Here is a 21,490-nt window from a genome sequence, read left to right as displayed (position 1 = left end):
AAAATGTACAATACAGTTCATGAGCACTAGTGTTGGCATGGTGTGATGTTAAAGGCTTTGATTTCTAATTAATTTAGTACAAGATCAAAAGTCCTTGACACCTATATTTGACATTAAACTATACTAGCTATTATATTTCACAAAGTTTACATATTAATATTGAAGCAAATTAAAATAAAATGTATCAGATATTTCTGCCAACAGGAAAAATGTTTTGATTTCCAAGTAGCACCATCCAATTGAGTTAAGGTAGTTGTGGCCGAGTGGTTAAGGCGATGGACTTGAAATCCATTGGGGTTTCTCCACGCAGATTCAAATCCTGCCAGCTACGTACTGCTTTTTATGCATGTAGAAAGCTAAGCTCATTTGTCCTTGATAACTTTATTTTCCATGAAACTAAAGTAGCTTTTACATTTCCCAAAGTTTAACTTACTGTAAAAGCTACCAAAAAAGGAAAACATTGATTTTGCACCCAGCTTGTCAGTGAAACAACATTAAGGTAGCTGTGGTCAAGTGGTTTAGGTGATGGACTCGAAATCCATTTGCTTTTCAAGCTGGTTTAAAAACGAAATGCATTCAAGATGAAGAGAATCAAAGCATGTTATGTTTAAGAATTGAGTTCTCAATCTCAGCTTAGCTCACCTACATATATATCCTGTTTTACAATGGACTTCTTTTTAAACCATATAATCTCAGACAGTGTCTTCCTGCATTCTATGTACAGTACATGCTTGTGACCTTGTATAAATGTTTCTCAGTGGCAACTTGAGCATGCAGATTCTTTCTATCTGGTTTTACAGCTGTAGAGATGTAATGAAAGGTAAGAAATAATGTCTGGTAATCAACAAACTATTAATTGTGCAGTGTCAGTTGTTCTAATTCCAAACTTTATTAAGGAATAGACCATAAGTTCTCCAACTAAGTCCTCTGGACCCCACACAGTGTATGTTTTGCAGGTAACCCAGCAGGTGCATAGGTGTATTAATTACTCACTGACACATTTTAAAAAGTTCACTTGTGGAGCTAATTATTTACTTGTGGTTCTGCGAGGAGACCTGCAAAACATGCACTGTGTGGGTTCTGAGAACCGAGTTTGAGAACCTGTGGAATAGACCAATGAAAAACCTAATATATTTTAAATGATTATTATTTGATAAAATGTCCGTAAAATGTACAATACAGTTCATGAGCACTAGTGTTGGCATGGTGTGATGTTAAAGGCTTTGATTTCTAATTAATTTAGTACAAGATCAAAAGTCCTTGACACCTATATTTGACATTAAACTATACTAGCTATTATATTTCACAAAGTTTACATATTAATATTGAAGCAAATTAAAATAAAATGTATCAGATATTTCTGCCAACAGGAAAAATGTTTTGATTTCCAAGTAGCACCATCCAATTGATGTCAGGTTGTTGTGGCTGAGTGGTTAAGGTGATGGACTTGAAATCCATTGGGGTTTCCCCGTGCAGGTTCAAATCCTGCAAGCTACGTACTGCTTTTTATGCATGTAGAAAGCTAAGCTCATTTGTCCTTGATTACTTTATTTTCCATGAAACTAAAGTAGCTTTTACATTTACCACAATTTAACTTACTGTTAAAGCTACCAAAAAAGGAAAACATTGATTTTGCACACAGCTTGTCAGTGAAACAACATTAAGGTAGCTGTGGCAAAGTGGTTAAGGTGATGGACTCGAAATCCATTTGCTTTTCAAGCTGGTTTAAAAACGAAATGCATTCAAGATGAAGAGAATCAAAGCATGTTATGTTTAAGAATTGAGTTCTCAATCTCAGCTTAGCTCACCTACATATATATCCTGTTTTACAATGGACTTCTTTTTAAACCATATAATCTCAGACAGTGTCTTCCTGCATTCTATGTACATGCTTGTTTGTGACCTTGTATAAATGCTTCTCAGTGGCAACTTGTGCATGCAGATTCTTTCTATCTGGATTTACAGCTGTAGAGATGTAATGAAAGGTAAGAAAAAATGTCTGGTAATTAACAAACTATTAATTGTGCAGTGTCAGTTGTTATAATTCCAAACTTTATTAAGGAATGGACCATAGGTTCTCAAACTCAGTTCTCAGGACCCCACACAGTGTATGTTTTGCAGGTAACCCAGCAGGTGCACAGGTATATCAATTACGCACTGACACATTTTAAAAAGTCCACTTGTGGAGTTAATTATTTATTTGTGGTTCTGCGAGGAGACCTGCAAAACATGCACTGTGTGGGGTTCTGAGAACCAAGTTTGAGAACCTGTGGAATAGACCAATGAAAAACCTAATATATTTTAAATGATTATTATTTGATAAAATGTCCGTAAAATGTACAATACAGTTCATGAGCACTAGTGTTGGCATGGTGTGATGTTAAAGGCTCTGATTTCTAATTAATTTAGTACAAGATCAAAAGTCCTTGACACCTATATTTGACATTAAACTATACTAGCTATTATATTTCACAAAGTTTACATATTAATATTGAAGCAAATTAAAATAAAATGTATCAGATATTTCTGCCAACAGGAAAAATGTTTTGATTTCCAAGTAGCACCAACCAATTGAGGTCAGGTAGTTGTGGCCAAGTGGTTAAGGTGATGGATTTGAATTCCATTGGGGTTTCCCCGCGCAGGTTCAAATCCTGCCACCTACGTACTGCTTTTTATGCATGTAGAAAGCTAAGCTCATTTGTCCTTGATAACTTTATTTTCAATGAGACTAAAGTAGCTTTTACATTTCCCAAAGTTTAGCTTACTGTAAAAGCTACCAAAAAAGGAAAACATTGATTTTGCACACAGCTTGTCAGTGAAACAACATTAATGTAGTTGTGGCCAAGTGGTTTAGGTGATGGACTCGAAATCCATTTGCTTTTCAAGCTGGTTTAAAAACGAAATGCATTCAAGATGAAGAGAATCAAAGCATGTTATGTTTAAGAATTGAGTTCTCAATCTCAGCTTAGCTCACCTACATATATATCCTGTTTTACAATGGACTTCTTTTTAAACCATATAATCTCAGACAGTGTCTTCCTGCATTTTATGTACATGCTTGTGACCTTGTATAAATGTTTCTCAGTGGCAACTTGAGCATGCAGATTCTTTCTATCTGGTTTTACAGCTGTAGAGATGTAATGAAAGGTAAGAAATAATGTCTGGTAATCAACAAACTATTAATTGTGCAGTGTCAGTTGTTCTAATTCCAAACTTTATTAAGGAATAGACCATAAGTTCTCCAACTCAGTCCTCAGGACCCCACACAGTGTATGTTTTGCAGGTAACCCAGCAGGTGCATAGGTGTATTAATTACTCACTGACACATTTTAAAAAGTCCACTTGTGGAGCTAATTATTTACTTGTGGTTCTGCGAGGAGACCTGCAAAACATGCACTGTGTGGGGTTCTGAGAACCGAGTTTGAGAACCTGTGGAATAGACCAATGAAAAACCTAATATATTTTAAATGATTATTATTTGATAAAATGTCCGTAAAATGTACAAAACAGTTCATGAGCACTAGTGTTGGCATGGTGTGATGTTAAAGGCTCTGATTTCTAATTAATTTAGTACAAGATCAAAAGTCCTTGACACCTATATTTGACATTAAACTATACTAGCTATTATATTTCACAAAGTTTACATATTAATATCGAAGCAAATTAAAATAAAATGTATCAGGTATTTCTGCCAACAGGAAAAATGTTTTGATTTCCAAGTAGCACCATCCAATTGAGGTCAGGTAGTTGTGGCCAAGTGGTTAAGGCGATGGACTTGAAATCCATTGGGGTTTCCCCGTGCATGTTCAAATCCTGCCAGCTACGTACTGCTTTTTATGCATGTAGAAAGCAAAGCTCATTTGTCCTTGATAACTTTATTTTCCATGAAACTAAAGTAGCTTTTACATTTCCCAAAGTATAACTTACTGTAAAAGCTACCAAAAAAGGAAAACATTGATTTTGCACACAGCTTGTCAGTGAAACAACATTAAGGTAGTTGTGGCCGAGTGGTTAAGGTGATGGACTCAAAATCCATTTGCTTTTCAAGCTGGTTTAAAAAAGAAATGCATTCAAGATGAAGAGAAACAAAGCATGTTATGTTTAAGAATTGAGTTCTCAATCTCAGCTTAGCTCACCTACATATATATCCTGTTTTACAATGGACTTCTTTTTAAACCATATAATCTCAGACAGTGTCTTCCTGCATTCTATGTACATGCTTGTGACCTTGTATAAATGTTTCCCAGTGGCAACTTATGCATGCAGATTCTTTCTATCTGGACTTACAGCTGTAGAGATGTAATGAAAGGTAAGAAATAATGTCTGGTAATCAACAAACTATTAATTGTGCAGTGTCAGTTGTTATAATTCCAAAATTTATTAAGGAATAGACCATAAGTTCTCAAACTCAGTCCTCAGGACCCCACACAGTGTATATTTTGAAGGTAACCCAGAGAGGTGCATAGGTGTATTAATTACTCACTGACACATTTTAAAAAGTCCACTTGTGGAGCTAATTATTTACTTGTGGTTCTGCGAGGAGACCTGCAAAACATGCACTGTGTTGGGTTCTGAGAACCGAGTTTGAGAACCTGTGGAATAGACCAATGAAAAACCTAATATATTTTAAATGATTATTATTTGATAAAATGTCCGTAAAATGCACAATACAGTTCATGAGCACTAGTGTTGGCATGGTGTGATGTTAAAGGCTCTGATTTCTAATTAATTTAGTACAAGATCAAAAGTCCTTGACACCTATATTTGACATTAAACTATACTAGTTATTATATTTCACAAAGTTTACATATTAATATTGAAGCAAATTAAAATAAAATGTATCAGATATTTCTGCCAACAGGAAAAAAAATTTGATTTCCAAATAGCACCAACCAATTGAGGTCAGGTAGTTGTGGCCAAGTGGTTAAGGTGATCGACTTGAAATCCATTGGAGTTTCCCCGCGCAGGTTCAAATCCTGCCAGCTACGTACTGCTTTTTATGCATGTAGAAAGCTAAGCTCATTTGTCCTTGATAACTTTATTTTCCATGAGACTAAAGTAGCTTTTACATTTCCCAAAGTTTAACTTACTGTAAAAGCTACCAAAAAAGGAAAACATTGATTTTGCACACAGCTTGTCAGTGAAACAACATTAATGTAGTTGTGGCCAAGTGGTTTAGGTGATGGACTCGAAATCCATTTGCTTTTCAAGCTGGTTTAAAAACGAAATGCATTCAAGATGAATAGAATCAAAGCATGTTATGTTTAAGAATTGAGTTCTCAATCTCAGCTTAGCTCACCTACATATATATCCTGTTTTACAATGGACTTCTTTTTAAACCATATAATCTCAGACAGTGTCTTCCTGCATTTTATGTACATGCTTGTGACCTTGTATAAATGTTTCTCAGTAGCAACTTGTGCATGCAGATTCTTTCTATCTGGTTTTACAGCTGTAGAGATGTAATGAAAGGTAAGAAATAATGTCTGGTAATCAACAAACTATTAATTGTGCAGTGTCAGTTGTTCTAATTCCAAACTTTATTAAGGAATAGACCATAAGTTCTCCAACTCAGTCCTCTGGACCCCACACAGTGTATGTTTTGCAGGTAACCCAGCAGGTGCATATGTGTATTAATTACTCACTGACACATTTTAAAAAGTCCACTTGTGGAGCTAATTATTTACTTGTGGTTCTGCGAGGAGACCTGCAAAACATGCACTGTGTGGGGTTCTGAGAACCGAGTTTGAGAACCTGTGGAATAGACCAATGAAAAACCTAATATATTTTAAATGATTATTATTTGATAAAATGTCCGTAAAATGTACAATACAGTTCATGAGCACTAGTATTGGCATGGTGTGATGTTAAAGGCTCTGATTTCTAATTAATTTAGTACTAGATCAAAAGTCCTTGACACCTATATTTGACATTAAACTATACTAGCTATTATATTTCACAAACTTTACATATTAATATTGAAGCAAATTAAAATAAAATGTATCAGATATTTCTGCCAACAGGAAAAATGTTTTGATTTCCAAGTAGCACCACCCAATTGAGTTAAGGTAGTTGTGGCCGAGTGGTTAAGGCGATGGACTTGAAATCCATTGGGGTTTCTCCACGCAGATTCAAATCCTGCCAGCTACGTACTGCTTTTTATGCATGTAGAAAGCTAAGCTCATTTGTCCTTGATAACTTTATTTTCCATGAAACTAAAGTAGCTTTTACATTTCCCAAAGTTTAACTTACTGTAAAAGCTACCAAAAAAGGAAAACATTGATTTTGCACCCAGCTTGTCAGTGAAACAACATTAAGGTAGTTGTGGTCAAGTGGTTTAGGTGATGGACTCGAAATCCATTTGCTTTTCAAGCTGGTTTAAAAACGAAATGCATTCAAGATGAAGAGAATCAAAGCATGTTATGTTTAAGAATTGAGTTCTCAATCTCAGCTTAGCTCACCTACATATATATCCTGTTTTACAATGGACTTCTTTTTAAACCATATAATCTCAGACAGTGTCTTCCTGCATTCTATGTAATAATAATAATAATAATAATAATTTTATTTATATAGCGCTCTTTCTCCAACAGGACTCAAGGCGCTTTACAGACATCAAAAACAATGCACATGATACAGAGGATTTGAGTAATACAACAATTGACAAGCAACAGACATAAAAGAAAACCTTAAGCCCACAGAAAGCATAACGCAGGATTGGTGCAGGCATTTTGGGTAATAACTTCCAAGGGTTGTGTATTCCACCCTCACAAGGTACCAGGTGCAGCAGCCATATTAGGCGCTCGGCGTAGGATTACCCAGGGTGGGATAGTCCACCCCTAGAAGTGATGACACAAAATGGGGGTGATTTCAGAGTCCTACAGTTCAGAGTAGGGTTCCATCAAAACCATCAGGCCTATGTATTTTTCATCCCATCCACAAGTGTACCATATGGGGCAGCCATGTTGGGCGCACTTTGGAGGTTACACTGTGGGAGGTGAGCCATACAAGGGCCAAGGTCAAATGTGGGAAAACTGATGCTTATGTTGTAGTATGATGTACCCTGCATGTAGGGCACAATGGAAAGGTGTGCAATCAGTGTAGGTAAACATTACAGGAAAAACACATGGTGGAGTGGAAGCGAGCAATGGAGGAAAAAAAAAAAAAAAACAGGTAACTAGTGGCAGAGTAGGATTGGGCTAACATTTTGATTAGATCTTAGTACGGGTGGGTAGGATAATGTGGGGGCATACTCAATACTTAGAAGCAATAGGGATGTCCCTGCTGAACCTGGTCCTGTGCCCCACAGTTCCTTGTTCAACTTGGGGATTAGGCCCGGGGGCGGGCTTGATGTTCTCAGCCAGAGAGGTGCTAAGCCTGGTCTTGGTGTTCTCATGTTTGATGCGAGGAGAGGCCACATTAAGTTCCAGAGTTTTGAGGTTGTGATGCAGTCCTTCTGTGATCTTGTTTGGTTGTTTGCCTTCTGTTTTCCTTCGGTTTAACACAGGTATAACACTGCTGTTTTGGGCTGCCACTTTATAACTAGCCACTTCATAAAATAGCCACTGCAGCGACGTAATAGTCCTGGCGTCCTATGCTTTACTGACTAAATAGCTCTACAAACATATGTCCTGATTACAACCCCCTCCCCCACACAGCAACCCTACCACCGAAAGGTGTTAATCAGCTAACAAATGTGAGGTTTGAAAACCCCAGTCAACAACTATAAGTTTTTGCACACTACAGATATTAAACAACTTAAACAATTTTAAAAACATACAATTTAATGAGCAATGTTCTGCAAATATTTACCAGCAAGATTTTACTAACAGAGTATCAATGTTCTGCAAATATTTACCAGCAAGATTTTACTAACAGAGTATCAATGTTCTGCAAATATTTACCAGCAAGATTTTACTAACAGAGTATCAATGTTCTGCAAATATTTACCAGCAAGATTTTACTAACAGAGTATCAATGTTCTGCAAATATTTACCTGTTGACAAGAAGGAGAGACAGGAGTCAATTTTGAATATCAGTTGAAAATGTAACTAATGAAACACAGGTATAACACTGCTGTTTTGGGCTGCCACTTTATAACTAGCCACTTCATAAAACAGCCACTGCAGCGTCCTAATAGTCCTGGCGTCCTATGCTTGTGACCTTGTATAAATGTTTCTCAGTGGCAACTTGTGCATGCAGATTCTTTCTATCTGGTTTTACAGCTGTAGAGATGTAATGAAAGGTAAGAAATAATGTCTGGTAATCAACAAACTATTAATTGTGCAGTGTCAGTTGTTCTAATTCCAAACTTTATTAAGGAATAGACCATAAGTTCTCCAACTCATTCCTCTGGACCCCACACAGTGTATGTTTTGCAGGTAACCCAGCAGGTGCATAGGTGTATTAATTACTCACTGACACATTTTAAAAAGTTCACTTGTGGAGCTAATTATTTACTTGTGGTTCTGCGAGGAGACCTGCAAAACATGCACTGTGTGGGGTTCTGAGAACCGAGTTTGAGAACCTGTGGAATAGACCAATGAAAAACCTAATATATTTTAAATGATTATTATTTGATAAAATGTCCGTAAAATGTACAATACAGTTCATGAGCACTAGTGTTGGCATGGTGTGATGTTAAAGGCTTTGATTTCTAATTAATTTAGTACAAGATCAAAAGTCCTTGACACCTATATTTGACATTAAACTATACTAGCTATTATATTTCACAAAGTTTACATATTAATATTGAAGCAAATTAAAATAAAATGTATCAGATATTTCTGCCAACAGGAAAAATGTTTTGATTTCCAAGTAGCACCATCCAATTGAGTTAAGGTAGTTGTGGCCGAGTGGTTAAGGCGATGGACTTGAAATCCATTGGGGTTTCTCCACGCAGATTCAAATCCTGCCAGCTACGTACTGCTTTTTATGCATGTAGAAAGCTAAGCTCATTTGTCCTTGATAACTTTATTTTCCATGAAACTAAAGTAGCTTTTACATTTCCCAAAGTTTAACTTACTGTAAAAGCTACCAAAAAAGGAAAACATTGATTTTGCACCCAGCTTGTCAGTGAAACAACATTAAGGTAGCTGTGGTCAAGTGGTTTAGGTGATGGACTCGAAATCCATTTGCTTTTCAAGCTGGTTTAAAAACGAAATGCATTCAAGATGAAGAGAATCAAAGCATGTTATGTTTAAGAATTGAGTTCTCAATCTCAGCTTAGCTCACCTACATATATATCCTGTTTTACAATGGACTTCTTTTTAAACCATATAATCTCAGACAGTGTCTTCCTGCATTCTATGTACAGTACATGCTTGTGACCTTGTATAAATGTTTCTCAGTGGCAACTTGTGCATGCAGATTCTTTCTATCTGGTTTTACAGCTGTAGAGATGTAATGAAAGGTAAGAAATAATGTCTGGTAATCAACAAACTATTAATTGTGCAGTGTCAGTTGTTCTAATTCCAAACTTTATTAAGGAATAGACCATAAGTTCTCCAACTAAGTCCTCTGGACCCCACACAGTGTATGTTTTGCAGGTAACCCAGCAGGTGCATAGGTGTATTAATTACTCACTGACACATTTTAAAAAGTTCACTTGTGGAGCTAATTATTTACTTGTGGTTCTGCGAGGAGACCTGCAAAACATGCACTGTGTGGGTTCTGAGAACCGAGTTTGAGAACCTGTGGAATAGACCAATGAAAAACCTAATATATTTTAAATGATTATTATTTGATAAAATGTCCGTAAAATGTACAATACAGTTCATGAGCACTAGTGTTGGCATGGTGTGATGTTAAAGGCTTTGATTTCTAATTAATTTAGTACAAGATCAAAAGTCCTTGACACCTATATTTGACATTAAACTATACTAGCTATTATATTTCACAAAGTTTACATATTAATATTGAAGCAAATTAAAATAAAATGTATCAGATATTTCTGCCAACAGGAAAAATGTTTTGATTTCCAAGTAGCACCATCCAATTGATGTCAGGTTGTTGTGGCTGAGTGGTTAAGGTGATGGACTTGAAATCCATTGGGGTTTCCCCGTGCAGGTTCAAATCCTGCAAGCTACGTACTGCTTTTTATGCATGTAGAAAGCTAAGCTCATTTGTCCTTGATTACTTTATTTTCCATGAAACTAAAGTAGCTTTTACATTTACCACAATTTAACTTACTGTTAAAGCTACCAAAAAAGGAAAACAGTGATTTTGCACACAGCTTGTCAGTGAAACAACATTAAGGTAGTTGTGGCAAAGTGGTTAAGGTGATGGACTCGAAATCCATTTGCTTTTCAAGCTGGTTTAAAAACGAAATGCATTCAAGATGAAGAGAATCAAAGCATGTTATGTTTAAGAATTGAGTTCTCAATCTCAGCTTAGCTCACCTACATATATATCCTGTTTTACAATGGACTTCTTTTTAAACCATATAATCTCAGACAGTGTCTTCCTGCATTCTATGTACATGCTTGTTTGTGACCTTGTATAAATGCTTCTCAGTGGCAACTTGTGCATGCAGATTCTTTCTATCTGGATTTACAGCTGTAGAGATGTAATGAAAGGTAAGAAAAAATGTCTGGTAATTAACAAACTATTAATTGTGCAGTGTCAGTTGTTATAATTCCAAACTTTATTAAGGAATGGACCATAGGTTCTCAAACTCAGTTCTCAGGACCCCACACAGTGTATGTTTTGCAGGTAACCCAGCAGGTGCACAGGTATATTAATTACGCACTGACACATTTTAAAAAGTCCACTTGTGGAGTTAATTATTTACTTGTGGTTCTGCGAGGAGACCTGCAAAACATGCACTGTGTGGGGTTCTGAGAACCAAGTTTGAGAACCTGTGGAATAGACCAATGAAAAACCTAATATATTTTAAATGATTATTATTTGATAAAATGTCCGTAAAATGTACAATACAGTTCATGAGCACTAGTGTTGGCATGGTGTGATGTTAAAGGCTCTGATTTCTAATTAATTTAGTACAAGATCAAAAGTCCTTGACACCTATATTTGACATTAAACTATACTAGCTATTATATTTCACAAAGTTTACATATTAATATTGAAGCAAATTAAAATAAAATGTATCAGATATTTCTGCCAACAGGAAAAATGTTTTGATTTCCAAGTAGCACCAACCAATTGAGGTCAGGTAGTTGTGGCCAAGTGGTTAAGGTGATGGATTTGAATTCCATTGGGGTTTCCCCGCGCAGGTTCAAATCCTGCCACCTACGTACTGCTTTTTATGCATGTAGAAAGCTAAGCTCATTTGTCCTTGATAACTTTATTTTCAATGAGACTAAAGTAGCTTTTACATTTCCCAAAGTTTAGCTTACTGTAAAAGCTACCAAAAAAGGAAAACATTGATTTTGCACACAGCTTGTCAGTGAAACAACATTAATGTAGTTGTGGCCAAGTGGTTTAGGTGATGGACTCGAAATCCATTTGCTTTTCAAGCTGGTTTAAAAACGAAATGCATTCAAGATGAAGAGAATCAAAGCATGTTATGTTTAAGAATTGAGTTCTCAATCTCAGCTTAGCTCACCTACATATATATCCTGTTTTACAATGGACTTCTTTTTAAACCATATAATCTCAGACAGTGTCTTCCTGCATTTTATGTACATGCTTGTGACCTTGTATAAATGTTTCTCAGTGGCAACTTGGGCATGCAGATTCTTTCTATCTGGTTTTACAGCTGTAGAGATGTAATGAAAGGTAAGAAATAATGTCTGGTAATCAACAAACTATTAATTGTGCAGTGTCAGTTGTTCTAATTCCAAACTTTATTAAGGAATAGACCATAAGTTCTCCAACTCAGTCCTCTGGACCCCACACAGTGTATGTTTTGCAGGTAACCCAGCAGGTGAATATGTGTATTAATTACTCACTGACACATTTTAAAAAGTCCACTTGTGGAGCTAATTATTTACTTGTGGTTCTGCGAGGAGACCTGCAAAACATGCACTGTGTGGGGTTCTGAGAACCGAGTTTGAGAACCTGTGGAATAGACCAATGAAAAACCTAATATATTTTAAATGATTATTATTTGATAAAATGTCCGTAAAATGCACAATACAGTTCATGAGCACTAGTGTTGGCATGGTGTGATGTTAAAGGCTCTGATTTCTAATTAATTTAGTACAAGATCAAAAGTCCTTGACACCTATATTTGACATTAAACTATACTAGCTATTATATTTCACAAAGTTTACATATTAATATTGAAGCAAATTAAAATAAAATGTATCAGATATTTCTGCCAACAGGAAAAATGTTTTGATTTCCAAGTAGCACCATCCAATTGAGTTCAGGTAGTTGTGGCCGAGTGGTTAAGGCGATGGGCTTGAAATCTATTGGGGTTTCCCCACGCAGATTCAAATCCTGCCAGCTACGTACTGCTTTTTATGCATGTAGAAAGCTAAGCTCATTTGTCCTTGATAACGTTATTTTCCATGAAACTAAAGTAGCTTTTACATTTCCCAAAGTTTAACTTACTGTAAAAGCTACCAAAAAAGGAAAACATTGATTTTGCACACAGCTTGTCAATGAAACAACATTAAGGTAGTTGTGGCCGAGTGGTTAAGGTGATGGACTCAAAATTCATTTGCTTTCCAAGCTGGTTTAAAAACAAAATGCATTCAAGATGAAGAGAATCAAAGCATGTTATGTTTAAGAATTGAGTTCTCAATCTCAGCTTAGCTCACCTACATATATATATCCTGTTTTACAATGGACTTCTTTTTAAACCATATAATCTCAGACAGTGTCTTCCTGCATTCTATGTACATGCTTGTGACCTTGTATAAATGTTTCCCAGTGGCAACTTATGCATGCAGATTCTTTCTATCTGGACTTACAGCTGTAGAGATGTAATGAAAGGTAAGAAATAATGTCTGGTAATCAACAAACTATTAATTGTGCAGTGTCAGTTGTTATAATTCCAAACTTTATTAAGGAATAGACCATAAGTTCTCCAACTCAGTCCTCAGGACCCCACACAGTGTATGTTTTGCAGGTAACCCAGCAGGTGCATAGGTGTATTAATTACTCACTGACACATTTTAAAAAGTCCACTTGTGGAGCTAATTATTTACTTGTGGTTCTGCGAGGAGACCTGCAAAACATGCACTGTGTGGGGTTCTGAGAACCGAGTTTGAGAACCTGTGGAATAGACCAATGAAAAACCTAATATATTTTAAATGATTATTATTTGATAAAATGTCCGTAAAATGTACAATACAGTTCATGAGCACTAGTGTTGGCATGGTGTGATGTTAAAGGCTTTGATTTCTAATTAATTTAGTACAAGATCAAAAGTCCTTGACACCTATATTTGACATTAAACTATACTAGCTATTATATTTCACAAAGTTTACATATTAATATTGAAGCAAATTAAAATAAAATGTATCAGATATTTCTGCCAACAGGAAAAATGTTTTGATTTCCAAGTAGCACCATCCAATTGATGTCAGGTTGTTGTGGCTGAGTGGTTAAGGTGATGGACTTGAAATCCATTGGGGTTTCCCTGTGCAGGTTCAAATCCTGCCAGCTACGTACTGCTTTTTATGCATGTAGAAAGCTAAGCTCATTTGTCCTTGATTACTTTATTTTCCATGAAACTAAAGTAGCTTTTACATTTACCACAGTTTAACTTACTGTTAAAGCTATCAAAAAAGGAAAACATTGATTTTGCACACAGCTTGTCAGTGAAACAACATTAAGGTAGATGTGGCCAAGTGGTTAAGGTGATGGACTCGAAATCCATTTGCTTTTCAAGCTGGTTTAAAAACGAAATGCATTCAAAATGAAGAGAATCAAAGCATGTTATGTTTAAGAATTGAGTTCTCAATCTCAGCTTAGCTCACCTACATATATATCCTGTTTTACAATGGACTTCTTTTTAAACCACATAATCTCAGACAGTGTCTTCCTGCATTCTATGTACATGCTTGTTTGTGACCTTGTATAAATGCTTCTCAGTGGCAACTTGTGCATGCAGATTCTTTCTATCTGGATTTACAGCTGTAGAGATGTAATGAAAGGTAAGAAAAAATGTCTGGTAATTAACAAACTATTAATTGTGCAGTGTCAGTTGTTATAATTCCAAACTTTATTAAGGAATGGACCATAGGTTCTCAAACTCAGTTCTCAGGACCCCACACAGTGTATGTTTTGCAGGTAACCCAGCAGGTGCACAGGTGTATTAATTACTCACTGACACATTTTAAAAAGTCCACTTGTGGAGCTAATTATTTACTTGTGGTTCTGCGAGGAGACCTGCAAAACATGCACTGGGTGGGGTTCTGAGAACCGAGTTTGAGAACCTGTGGAATAGACCAATGAAAAACCTAATATATTTTAAATGATTTGATAAAATGTCCGTAAAATGTACAATACAGTTCATGAGCACTAGTGTTGGCATGGTGTGATGTTAAAGGCTCTGATTTCTAATTAATTTAGTACAAGATCAAAAGTCCTTGACACCTATATTTGACATTAAACTATACTAGCTATTATATTTCACAAAGTTTACATATTAATATCGAAGCAAATTAAAATAAAATGTATCAGGTATTTCTGCCAACAGGAAAAATGTTTTGATTTCCAAGTAGCACCATCCAATTGAGGTCAGGTAGTTGTGGCCAAGTGGTTAAGGCGATGGACTTGAAATCCATTGGGGTTTCCCCGCGCATGTTCAAATCCTGCCAGCTACGTACTGCTTTTTATGCATGTAGAAAGCAAAGCTCATTTGTCCTTGATAACTTTATTTTCCATGAAACTAAAGTAGCTTTTACATTTCCCAAAGTATAACTTACTGTAAAAGCTACCAAAAAAGGAAAACATTGATTTTGCACACAGCTTGTCAGTGAAACAACATTAAGGTAGTTGTGGCCGAGTGGTTAAGGTGATGGACTCAAAATCCATTTGCTTTTCAAGCTGGTTTAAAAACGAAATGCATTCAAGATGAAGAGAATCAAAGCATGTTATGTTTAAGAATTGAGTTCTCAATCTCAGCTTAGCTCACCTACATATATATCCTGTTTTACAATGGACTTCTTTTTAAACCATATAATCTCAGACAGTGTCTTCCTGCATTCTATGTACATGCTTGTGACCTTGTATAAATGTTTCCCAGTGGCAACTTATGCATGCAGATTCTTTCTATCTGGACTTACAGCTGTAGAGATGTAATGAAAGGTAAGAAATAATGTCTGGTAATCAACAAACTATTAATTGTGCAGTGTCAGTTGTTATAATTCCAAACTTTATTAAGGAATAGACCATAAGTTCTCAAACTCAGTCCTCAGGACCCCACACAGTGTATATTTTGAAGGTAACCCAGCAGGTGCATAGGTGTATTAATTACTCACTGACACATTTTAAAAAGTCCACTTGTGGAGCTAATTATTTACTTGTGGTTCTGCGAGGAGACCTGCAAAACATGCACTGTGTGGGGTTCTGAGAACCGAGTTTGAGAACCTGTGGAATAGACCAATGAAAAACCTAATATATTTTAAATGATTATTATTTGATAAAATGTCCGTAAAATGCACAATACAGTTCATGAGCACTAGTGTTGGCATGGTGTGATGTTAAAGGCTCTGATTTCTAATTAATTTAGTACAAGATCAAATGTCCTTGACACCTATATTTGACATTAAACTATACTAGTTATTATATTTCACAAAGTTTACATATTAATATTGAAGCAAATTAAAATAAAATGTATCAGATATTTCTGCCAACAGGAAAAATGTTTTGATTTCCAAATAGCACCAACCAATTGATGTCAGTTAGTTGTGGCCAAGTGGTTAAGGTGATGGACTTGAAATCCATTGGAGTTTCCCCGCGCAGGTTCAAATCCTGCAAGCTACGTACTGCTTTTTATGCATGTAGAAAGCTAAGCTCATTTGTCCTTGATTACTTTATTTTCCATGAAACTAAAGTAGCTTTTACATTTACCACAGTTTAACTTACTGTTAAAGCTACCAAAAAAGGAAAACATTGATTTTGCACACAGCTTGTCAGTGAAACAACATTAAGGTAGTTGTGGCCAAGTGGCTAAGGTGATGGACTCGAAATCCATTTGCTTTTCAAGCTGGTTTAAAAACGAAATGCATTCAAGATGAAGAGAATCAAAGCATGTTATGTTTAAGAATTGAGTTCTCAATCTCAGCTTAGCTCACCTACATATATATCCTGTTTTACAATGGACTTCTTTTTAAACCATATAATCTCAGACAGTGTCTTCCTGCATTTTATGTACATGCTTGTGACCTTGTATAAATGTTTCTCAGTGGCAACTTGGGCATGCAGATTCTTTCTATCTGGTTTTACAGCTGTAGAGATGTAATGAAAGGTAAGAAATAATGTCTGGTAATCAACAAACTATTAATTGTGCAGTGTCAGTTGTTCTAATTCCAAACTTTATTAAGGAATAGACCATAAGTTCTCCAACTCAGTCCTCTGGACCCCACACAGTGTATGTTTTGCAGGTAACCCAGCAGGTGAATATGTGTATTAATTACTCACTGACACATTTTAAAAAGTCCACTTGTGGAGCTAATTATTTACTTGTGGTTCTGCGAGGAGACCTGCAAAACATGCACTGTGTGGGGTTCTGAGAACCGAGTTTGAGAACCTGTGGAATAGACCAATGAAAAACCTAATATATTTTAAATGATTATTATTTGATAAAATGTCCGTAAAATGTACAATACAGTTCATGAGCACTAGTGTTGGCATGGTGTGATGTTAAAGGCTTTGATTTCTAATTAATTTAGTACAAGATCAAAAGTCCTTGACACCTATATTTGACATTAAACTATACTAGCTATTATATTTCACAAAGTTTACATATTAATATTGAAGCAAATTAAAATAAAATGTATCAGATATTTCTGCCAACAGGAAAAATGTTTTGATTTCCAAGTAGCACCATCCAATTGATGTCAGGTTGTTGTGGCTGAGTGGTTAAGGTGATGGACTTGAAATCCATTTGGGTTTCCCCGTGCAGGTTCAAATCCTGCCAACTACGTACTGCTTTTTATGCATGTAGAAAGCTAAGCTCATTTGTCCTTGATTACTTTATTTTCCATGAAACTAAAGTAGCTTTTACATTTACCACAGTTTAACTTACTGTTAAAGCTATCAAAAAAGGAAAACATTGATTTTGCACACAGCTTGTCAGTGAAACAACATTAAGGTAGTTGTGGCCAAGTGGTTAAGGTGATGGACTCGAAATCCATTTGCTTTTCAAGCTGGTTTAAAAACGAAATGCATTCAAGATGAAGAGAATCAAAGCATGTTATGTTTAAGAATTGAGTTCTCAATCTCAGCTTAGCTCACCTACATATATATCCTGTTTTACAATGGACTTCTTTTTAAACCACATAATCTCAGACAGTGTCTTCCTGCATTCTATGTACATGCTTGTTTGTGACCTTGTATAAATGCTTCTCAGTGGCAACTTATGCATGCAGATTCTTTCTATCTGGACTTACAGCTGTAGAGATGTAATGAAAGGTAAGAAATAATGTCTGGTAATCAACAAACTATTAATTGTGCAGTGTCAGTTGTTATAATTCCAAACTTTATTAAGGAATAGACCATAAGTTCTCAAACTCAGTCCTCAGGACCCCACACAGTGTATGTTTTGCAGGTAACATAGCAAGTGCATAGGTGTATTAATTACTCACTGACACATTTTAAAAAGTCCACTTGTGGAGCTAAATATTTACTTGTGGTTCTGCGAGGAGACCTGCAAAACATGCACTGTGTGGGGTTCTGAGAACCAAGTTTGAGAACCTGTGGAATTGACCAATGAAAAACCTAATTTATTTTAAATTATTATTATTTGATAAAATGTCCGTAAAATGCACAATACAGTTCATGAGCACTAGTGTTGGCATGGTGTAATGTTAAAGGCTCTGATTTCTAATTAATTTAGTACAAGATCAAAAGTCCTTGACACCTATATTTGACATTAAACTATACTAGCTATTATATTTCACAAAGTTTACATATTAATATTGAAGCAAATTAAAATAAAATGTATCAGATATTTCTGCCAACAGGAAAAATGTTTTGATTTCCAAGTAGCACCATCCAATTGAGGTCAGGTAGTTGTGGCCGAGTGGTTAAGGCGATGGACTTGAAATCCATTGTGGTTTCTCCGCGCAGGTTCAAATCCTGCTAGCTACGTACTGCTTTTTATGCATGTAGAAATCTAAGCTCATTTGTCCTTGATAACTTTATTTTCCATGAAACTAAAGTAGGTTTTACATTTCCCAAAGTATAACTTACTGTAAAAGCTACCAAAAAAGGAAAACATTGATTTTGCACACAGCTTGTCAGTGAAATAACATTAAGGTAGTTGTGGCCGAGTGGTTAAGGTGATGGACTTGAAATCCATTGGGGTTTCCCCACGCAGATTCAAATCCTGCCAGCTACGTACTGCTTTTTATGCATGTAGAAAGCTAAGCTCATTTGTCCTTGATAACTTTATTTTCCATGAAACTAAAGTAGCTTTTACATTTCCCAAAGTTTAACTTACTGTAAAAGCTACCAAAAAAGGAAAACATTGATTTTGCACACAGCTTGTCAATGAAACAACATTAAGGTAGTTGTGGCCGAGTGGTTAAGGTGATGGACTCAAAATCCATTTGCTTTCCAAGCTGGTTTAAAAACAAAATGCATTCAAGATGAAGAGAATCAAAGCATGTTATGTTTAAGAATTGAGTTCTCAATCTCAGCTTAGCTCACCTACATATATATCCTGTTTTACAATGGACTTCTTTTTAAACCATATAATCTCAGACAGTGTCTTCCTGCATTCTATGTACATGCTTGTGACCTTGTATAAATGTTTCCCAGTGGCAACTTATGCATGCAGATTCTTTCTATCTGGATTTACAGCTGTAGAGATGTAATGAAAGGTAAGAAATAATGTCTGGTAATCAACAAACTATTAATTGTGCAGTGTCAGTTGTTATAATTCCAAACTTTATTAAGGAATAGACCATAAGTTCTCCAACTCAGTCCTCAGGACCCCACACAGTGTATGTTTTGCAGGTAACCCAGCAGGTGCATAGGTGTATTAATTACTCACTGACACATTTTATAAAGTCCACTTGTGGAGCTAATTATTTACTTGTGGTTCTGCGAGGAGACCTGCAAAACATGCACTGTGTGGGGTTCTGAGAACCGAGTTTGAGAACCTGTGGAATAGACCAATGAAAAACCTAATATATTTTAAATGATTATTATTTGATAAAATGTCCGTAAAATGTACAATACAGTTCATGAGCACTAGTGTTGGCATGGTGTGATGTTAAAGGCTTTGATTTCTAATTAATTTAGTATAAGATCAAAAGTCCTTGACACCTATATTTGACATTAAACTATACTAGCTATTATATTTCACAAAGTTTACATATTAATATTGAAGCAAATTAAAATAAAATGTATCAGATATTTCTGCCAACAGGAAAAATGTTTTGATTTCCAAGTAGCACCATCCAATTGATGTCAGGTAGTTGTGGCTGAGTGGTTAAGGCGATGGATTTGAAATCCATTGGGGTTTCCCCGTGCAGGTTCAAATCCTGCCAGCTACGTGCTGCTTTTTATGCATGTAGAAAGCTAAGCTCATTTGTCCTTGATTACTTTATTTTCCATGAAACTAAAGTAGCTTTTACATTTACCACAGTTTAACTTACTGTTAAAGCTACCAAAAAAGGAAAACATTGCTTTTGCACACAGCTTGTCAGTGAAACAACATTAAGGTAGTTGTGGCCAAGTGGTTAAGGTGATGGACTCGAAATCCATTTGCTTTTCAAGCTGGTTTAAAAACGAAATGCATTCAAGATGAAGAGAATCAAAGCATGTTATGTTTAAGAATTGAGTTCTCAATCTCAGCTTAGCTCACCTACATATATATCCTGTTTTACAATGGACTTCTTTTTAAACCATATAATCTCAGACAGTGTCTTCCTGCATTCTATGTACATGCTTGTGACCTTGTATAAATGTTTCGCAGTGGCAACTTGTGCATGCAGATTCTTTCTATCTGGATTTACAGCTGTAGAGATGTAATGAAAGGTAAGAAAAAATGTCTGGTAATTAACAAACTATTAATTGTGCAGTGTCAGTTGTTATAATTCCAAACTTTATTAAGGAATAGACCATAAGTTCTCAAACTCAGTCCTCAGGACCCCACACAGTGTATGTTTTGCAGGTAACATAGCAAGTGCATAGGTGTATTAATTACTCACTGACACATTTTAAAAAGTCCACTTGTGGAGCTAATTATTTACTTGTGGTTCTGCGAGGAGACCTGCAAAACATGCACTGTGTGGGGTTCTGAGAACCAAGTTTGAGAACCTGTGGAATTGACCAATGAAAAACCTAATTTATTTTAAATTATTATTATTTGATAAAATGTCCGTAAAATGCACAATACAGTTCATGAGCACTAGTGTTGGCATGGTGTAATGTTAAAGGCTCTGATTTCTAATTAATTTAGTACAAGATCAAAAGTCCTTGACACCTATATTTGACATTAAACTATACTAGCTATTATATTTCACAAAGTTTACATATTAATATTGAAGCAAATTAAAATAAAATGTATCAGATATTTCTGCCAACAGGAAAAATGTTTTGATTTCCAAGTAGCACCATCCAATTGAGGTCAGGTAGTTGTGGCCGAGTGGTTAAGGCGATGGACTTGAAATCCATTGTGGTTTTTCCGCGCAGGTTCAAATCCTGCTAGCTACGTACTGCTTTTTATGCATGTAGAAAGCTAAGCTCATTTGTCCTTGATTACTTTATTTTCCATGAAACTAAAGTAGCTTTTACATTTCCCACAGTTTAACTTACTGTAAAAGCTACCAAAAAAGGAAAACATTGATTTTGCACACAGCTTGTCAGTGAAACAACATTAAGGTAGTTGTGGCCAAGTGGTTAAGGTGATGGACTCGAAATCCACTTGCTTTTCAAGCTGGTTTAAAAACGAAATGCATTCAAGATGAAGAGAATCAAAGCATGTTATGTTTAAGAATTGAGTTCTCAATCTCAGCTTAGCTCACCTACATATATATCCTGTTTTACAATGGACTTCTTTTTAAACCAGATAATCTCAGACAGTGTCTTCCTGCATTCTATGTACATGCTTATTTGTGACCTTGTATAAATGTTTCTCAGTGGCAACTTGTGCATGCAGATTCTTTCTATCTGGATTTACAGCTGTAGAGATGTAATGAAAGGTAAGAAATAATGTCTGGTAATCAACAAACTATTAATTGTGCAGTGTAAGTTGTTCTAATTCCAAACTTTATTAAGGAATAGACCATAAGATCTCAAACTCAGTCCTCTGGACCCCACACAGTGTATGTTTTGCAGGTAACCCAGCAGGTGCATATGTGTATTAATTACTCACTGACACATTTTAAAAAGTCCACTT

General features: G+C 35.8%; 18 non-coding genes across 18 annotated transcripts; all 18 read left to right on the top strand.

Annotated features, from left to right (window-relative positions):
* Nucleotides 1-249: 249 nt before the first annotated feature.
* TRNAS-UGA (transfer RNA serine (anticodon UGA)) lies at nt 250-331 on the top strand. Its single transcript has one exon. It is a non-coding gene; the product is annotated as a tRNA-Ser (tRNA).
* A 1,084-nt stretch (nt 332-1,415) lies between these two features.
* On the top strand, nt 1,416-1,497 carry TRNAS-UGA (transfer RNA serine (anticodon UGA)). Its single transcript has one exon. It is a non-coding gene; the product is annotated as a tRNA-Ser (tRNA).
* Nucleotides 1,498-2,581: 1,084 nt separating this feature from the next.
* TRNAS-UGA (transfer RNA serine (anticodon UGA)) lies at nt 2,582-2,663 on the top strand. The gene has a single exon. It is a non-coding gene; the product is annotated as a tRNA-Ser (tRNA).
* A 1,080-nt stretch (nt 2,664-3,743) lies between these two features.
* Nucleotides 3,744-3,825, top strand: TRNAS-UGA (transfer RNA serine (anticodon UGA)). The gene has a single exon. It is a non-coding gene; the product is annotated as a tRNA-Ser (tRNA).
* Nucleotides 3,826-4,906: 1,081 nt separating this feature from the next.
* TRNAS-UGA (transfer RNA serine (anticodon UGA)) lies at nt 4,907-4,988 on the top strand. Its single transcript has one exon. It is a non-coding gene; the product is annotated as a tRNA-Ser (tRNA).
* Nucleotides 4,989-6,068: 1,080 nt separating this feature from the next.
* Nucleotides 6,069-6,150, top strand: TRNAS-UGA (transfer RNA serine (anticodon UGA)). Its single transcript has one exon. It is a non-coding gene; the product is annotated as a tRNA-Ser (tRNA).
* A 2,691-nt stretch (nt 6,151-8,841) lies between these two features.
* On the top strand, nt 8,842-8,923 carry TRNAS-UGA (transfer RNA serine (anticodon UGA)). The gene has a single exon. It is a non-coding gene; the product is annotated as a tRNA-Ser (tRNA).
* Nucleotides 8,924-10,007: 1,084 nt separating this feature from the next.
* On the top strand, nt 10,008-10,089 carry TRNAS-UGA (transfer RNA serine (anticodon UGA)). Its single transcript has one exon. It is a non-coding gene; the product is annotated as a tRNA-Ser (tRNA).
* Nucleotides 10,090-11,173: 1,084 nt separating this feature from the next.
* Nucleotides 11,174-11,255, top strand: TRNAS-UGA (transfer RNA serine (anticodon UGA)). Its single transcript has one exon. It is a non-coding gene; the product is annotated as a tRNA-Ser (tRNA).
* Nucleotides 11,256-12,335: 1,080 nt separating this feature from the next.
* On the top strand, nt 12,336-12,417 carry TRNAS-UGA (transfer RNA serine (anticodon UGA)). Its single transcript has one exon. It is a non-coding gene; the product is annotated as a tRNA-Ser (tRNA).
* Nucleotides 12,418-13,499: 1,082 nt separating this feature from the next.
* Nucleotides 13,500-13,581, top strand: TRNAS-UGA (transfer RNA serine (anticodon UGA)). Its single transcript has one exon. It is a non-coding gene; the product is annotated as a tRNA-Ser (tRNA).
* A 1,078-nt stretch (nt 13,582-14,659) lies between these two features.
* Nucleotides 14,660-14,741, top strand: TRNAS-UGA (transfer RNA serine (anticodon UGA)). Its single transcript has one exon. It is a non-coding gene; the product is annotated as a tRNA-Ser (tRNA).
* A 1,083-nt stretch (nt 14,742-15,824) lies between these two features.
* On the top strand, nt 15,825-15,903 carry TRNAS-UGA (transfer RNA serine (anticodon UGA)). Its single transcript has one exon. It is a non-coding gene; the product is annotated as a tRNA-Ser (tRNA).
* A 1,080-nt stretch (nt 15,904-16,983) lies between these two features.
* Nucleotides 16,984-17,065, top strand: TRNAS-UGA (transfer RNA serine (anticodon UGA)). The gene has a single exon. It is a non-coding gene; the product is annotated as a tRNA-Ser (tRNA).
* Nucleotides 17,066-18,149: 1,084 nt separating this feature from the next.
* Nucleotides 18,150-18,231, top strand: TRNAS-UGA (transfer RNA serine (anticodon UGA)). The gene has a single exon. It is a non-coding gene; the product is annotated as a tRNA-Ser (tRNA).
* Nucleotides 18,232-18,399: 168 nt separating this feature from the next.
* On the top strand, nt 18,400-18,481 carry TRNAS-UGA (transfer RNA serine (anticodon UGA)). The gene has a single exon. It is a non-coding gene; the product is annotated as a tRNA-Ser (tRNA).
* A 1,080-nt stretch (nt 18,482-19,561) lies between these two features.
* On the top strand, nt 19,562-19,643 carry TRNAS-UGA (transfer RNA serine (anticodon UGA)). The gene has a single exon. It is a non-coding gene; the product is annotated as a tRNA-Ser (tRNA).
* Nucleotides 19,644-20,723: 1,080 nt separating this feature from the next.
* Nucleotides 20,724-20,805, top strand: TRNAS-UGA (transfer RNA serine (anticodon UGA)). The gene has a single exon. It is a non-coding gene; the product is annotated as a tRNA-Ser (tRNA).
* Nucleotides 20,806-21,490: the final 685 nt, after the last annotated feature.

The sequence above is a fragment of the Pseudophryne corroboree genome, chromosome 11 (genome assembly GCF_028390025.1).
Source record: "Pseudophryne corroboree isolate aPseCor3 chromosome 11, aPseCor3.hap2, whole genome shotgun sequence".
NCBI lineage: Eukaryota > Metazoa > Chordata > Amphibia > Anura > Myobatrachidae > Pseudophryne > Pseudophryne corroboree.
This window is presented reverse-complemented; position numbering and strand designations above follow the sequence as displayed.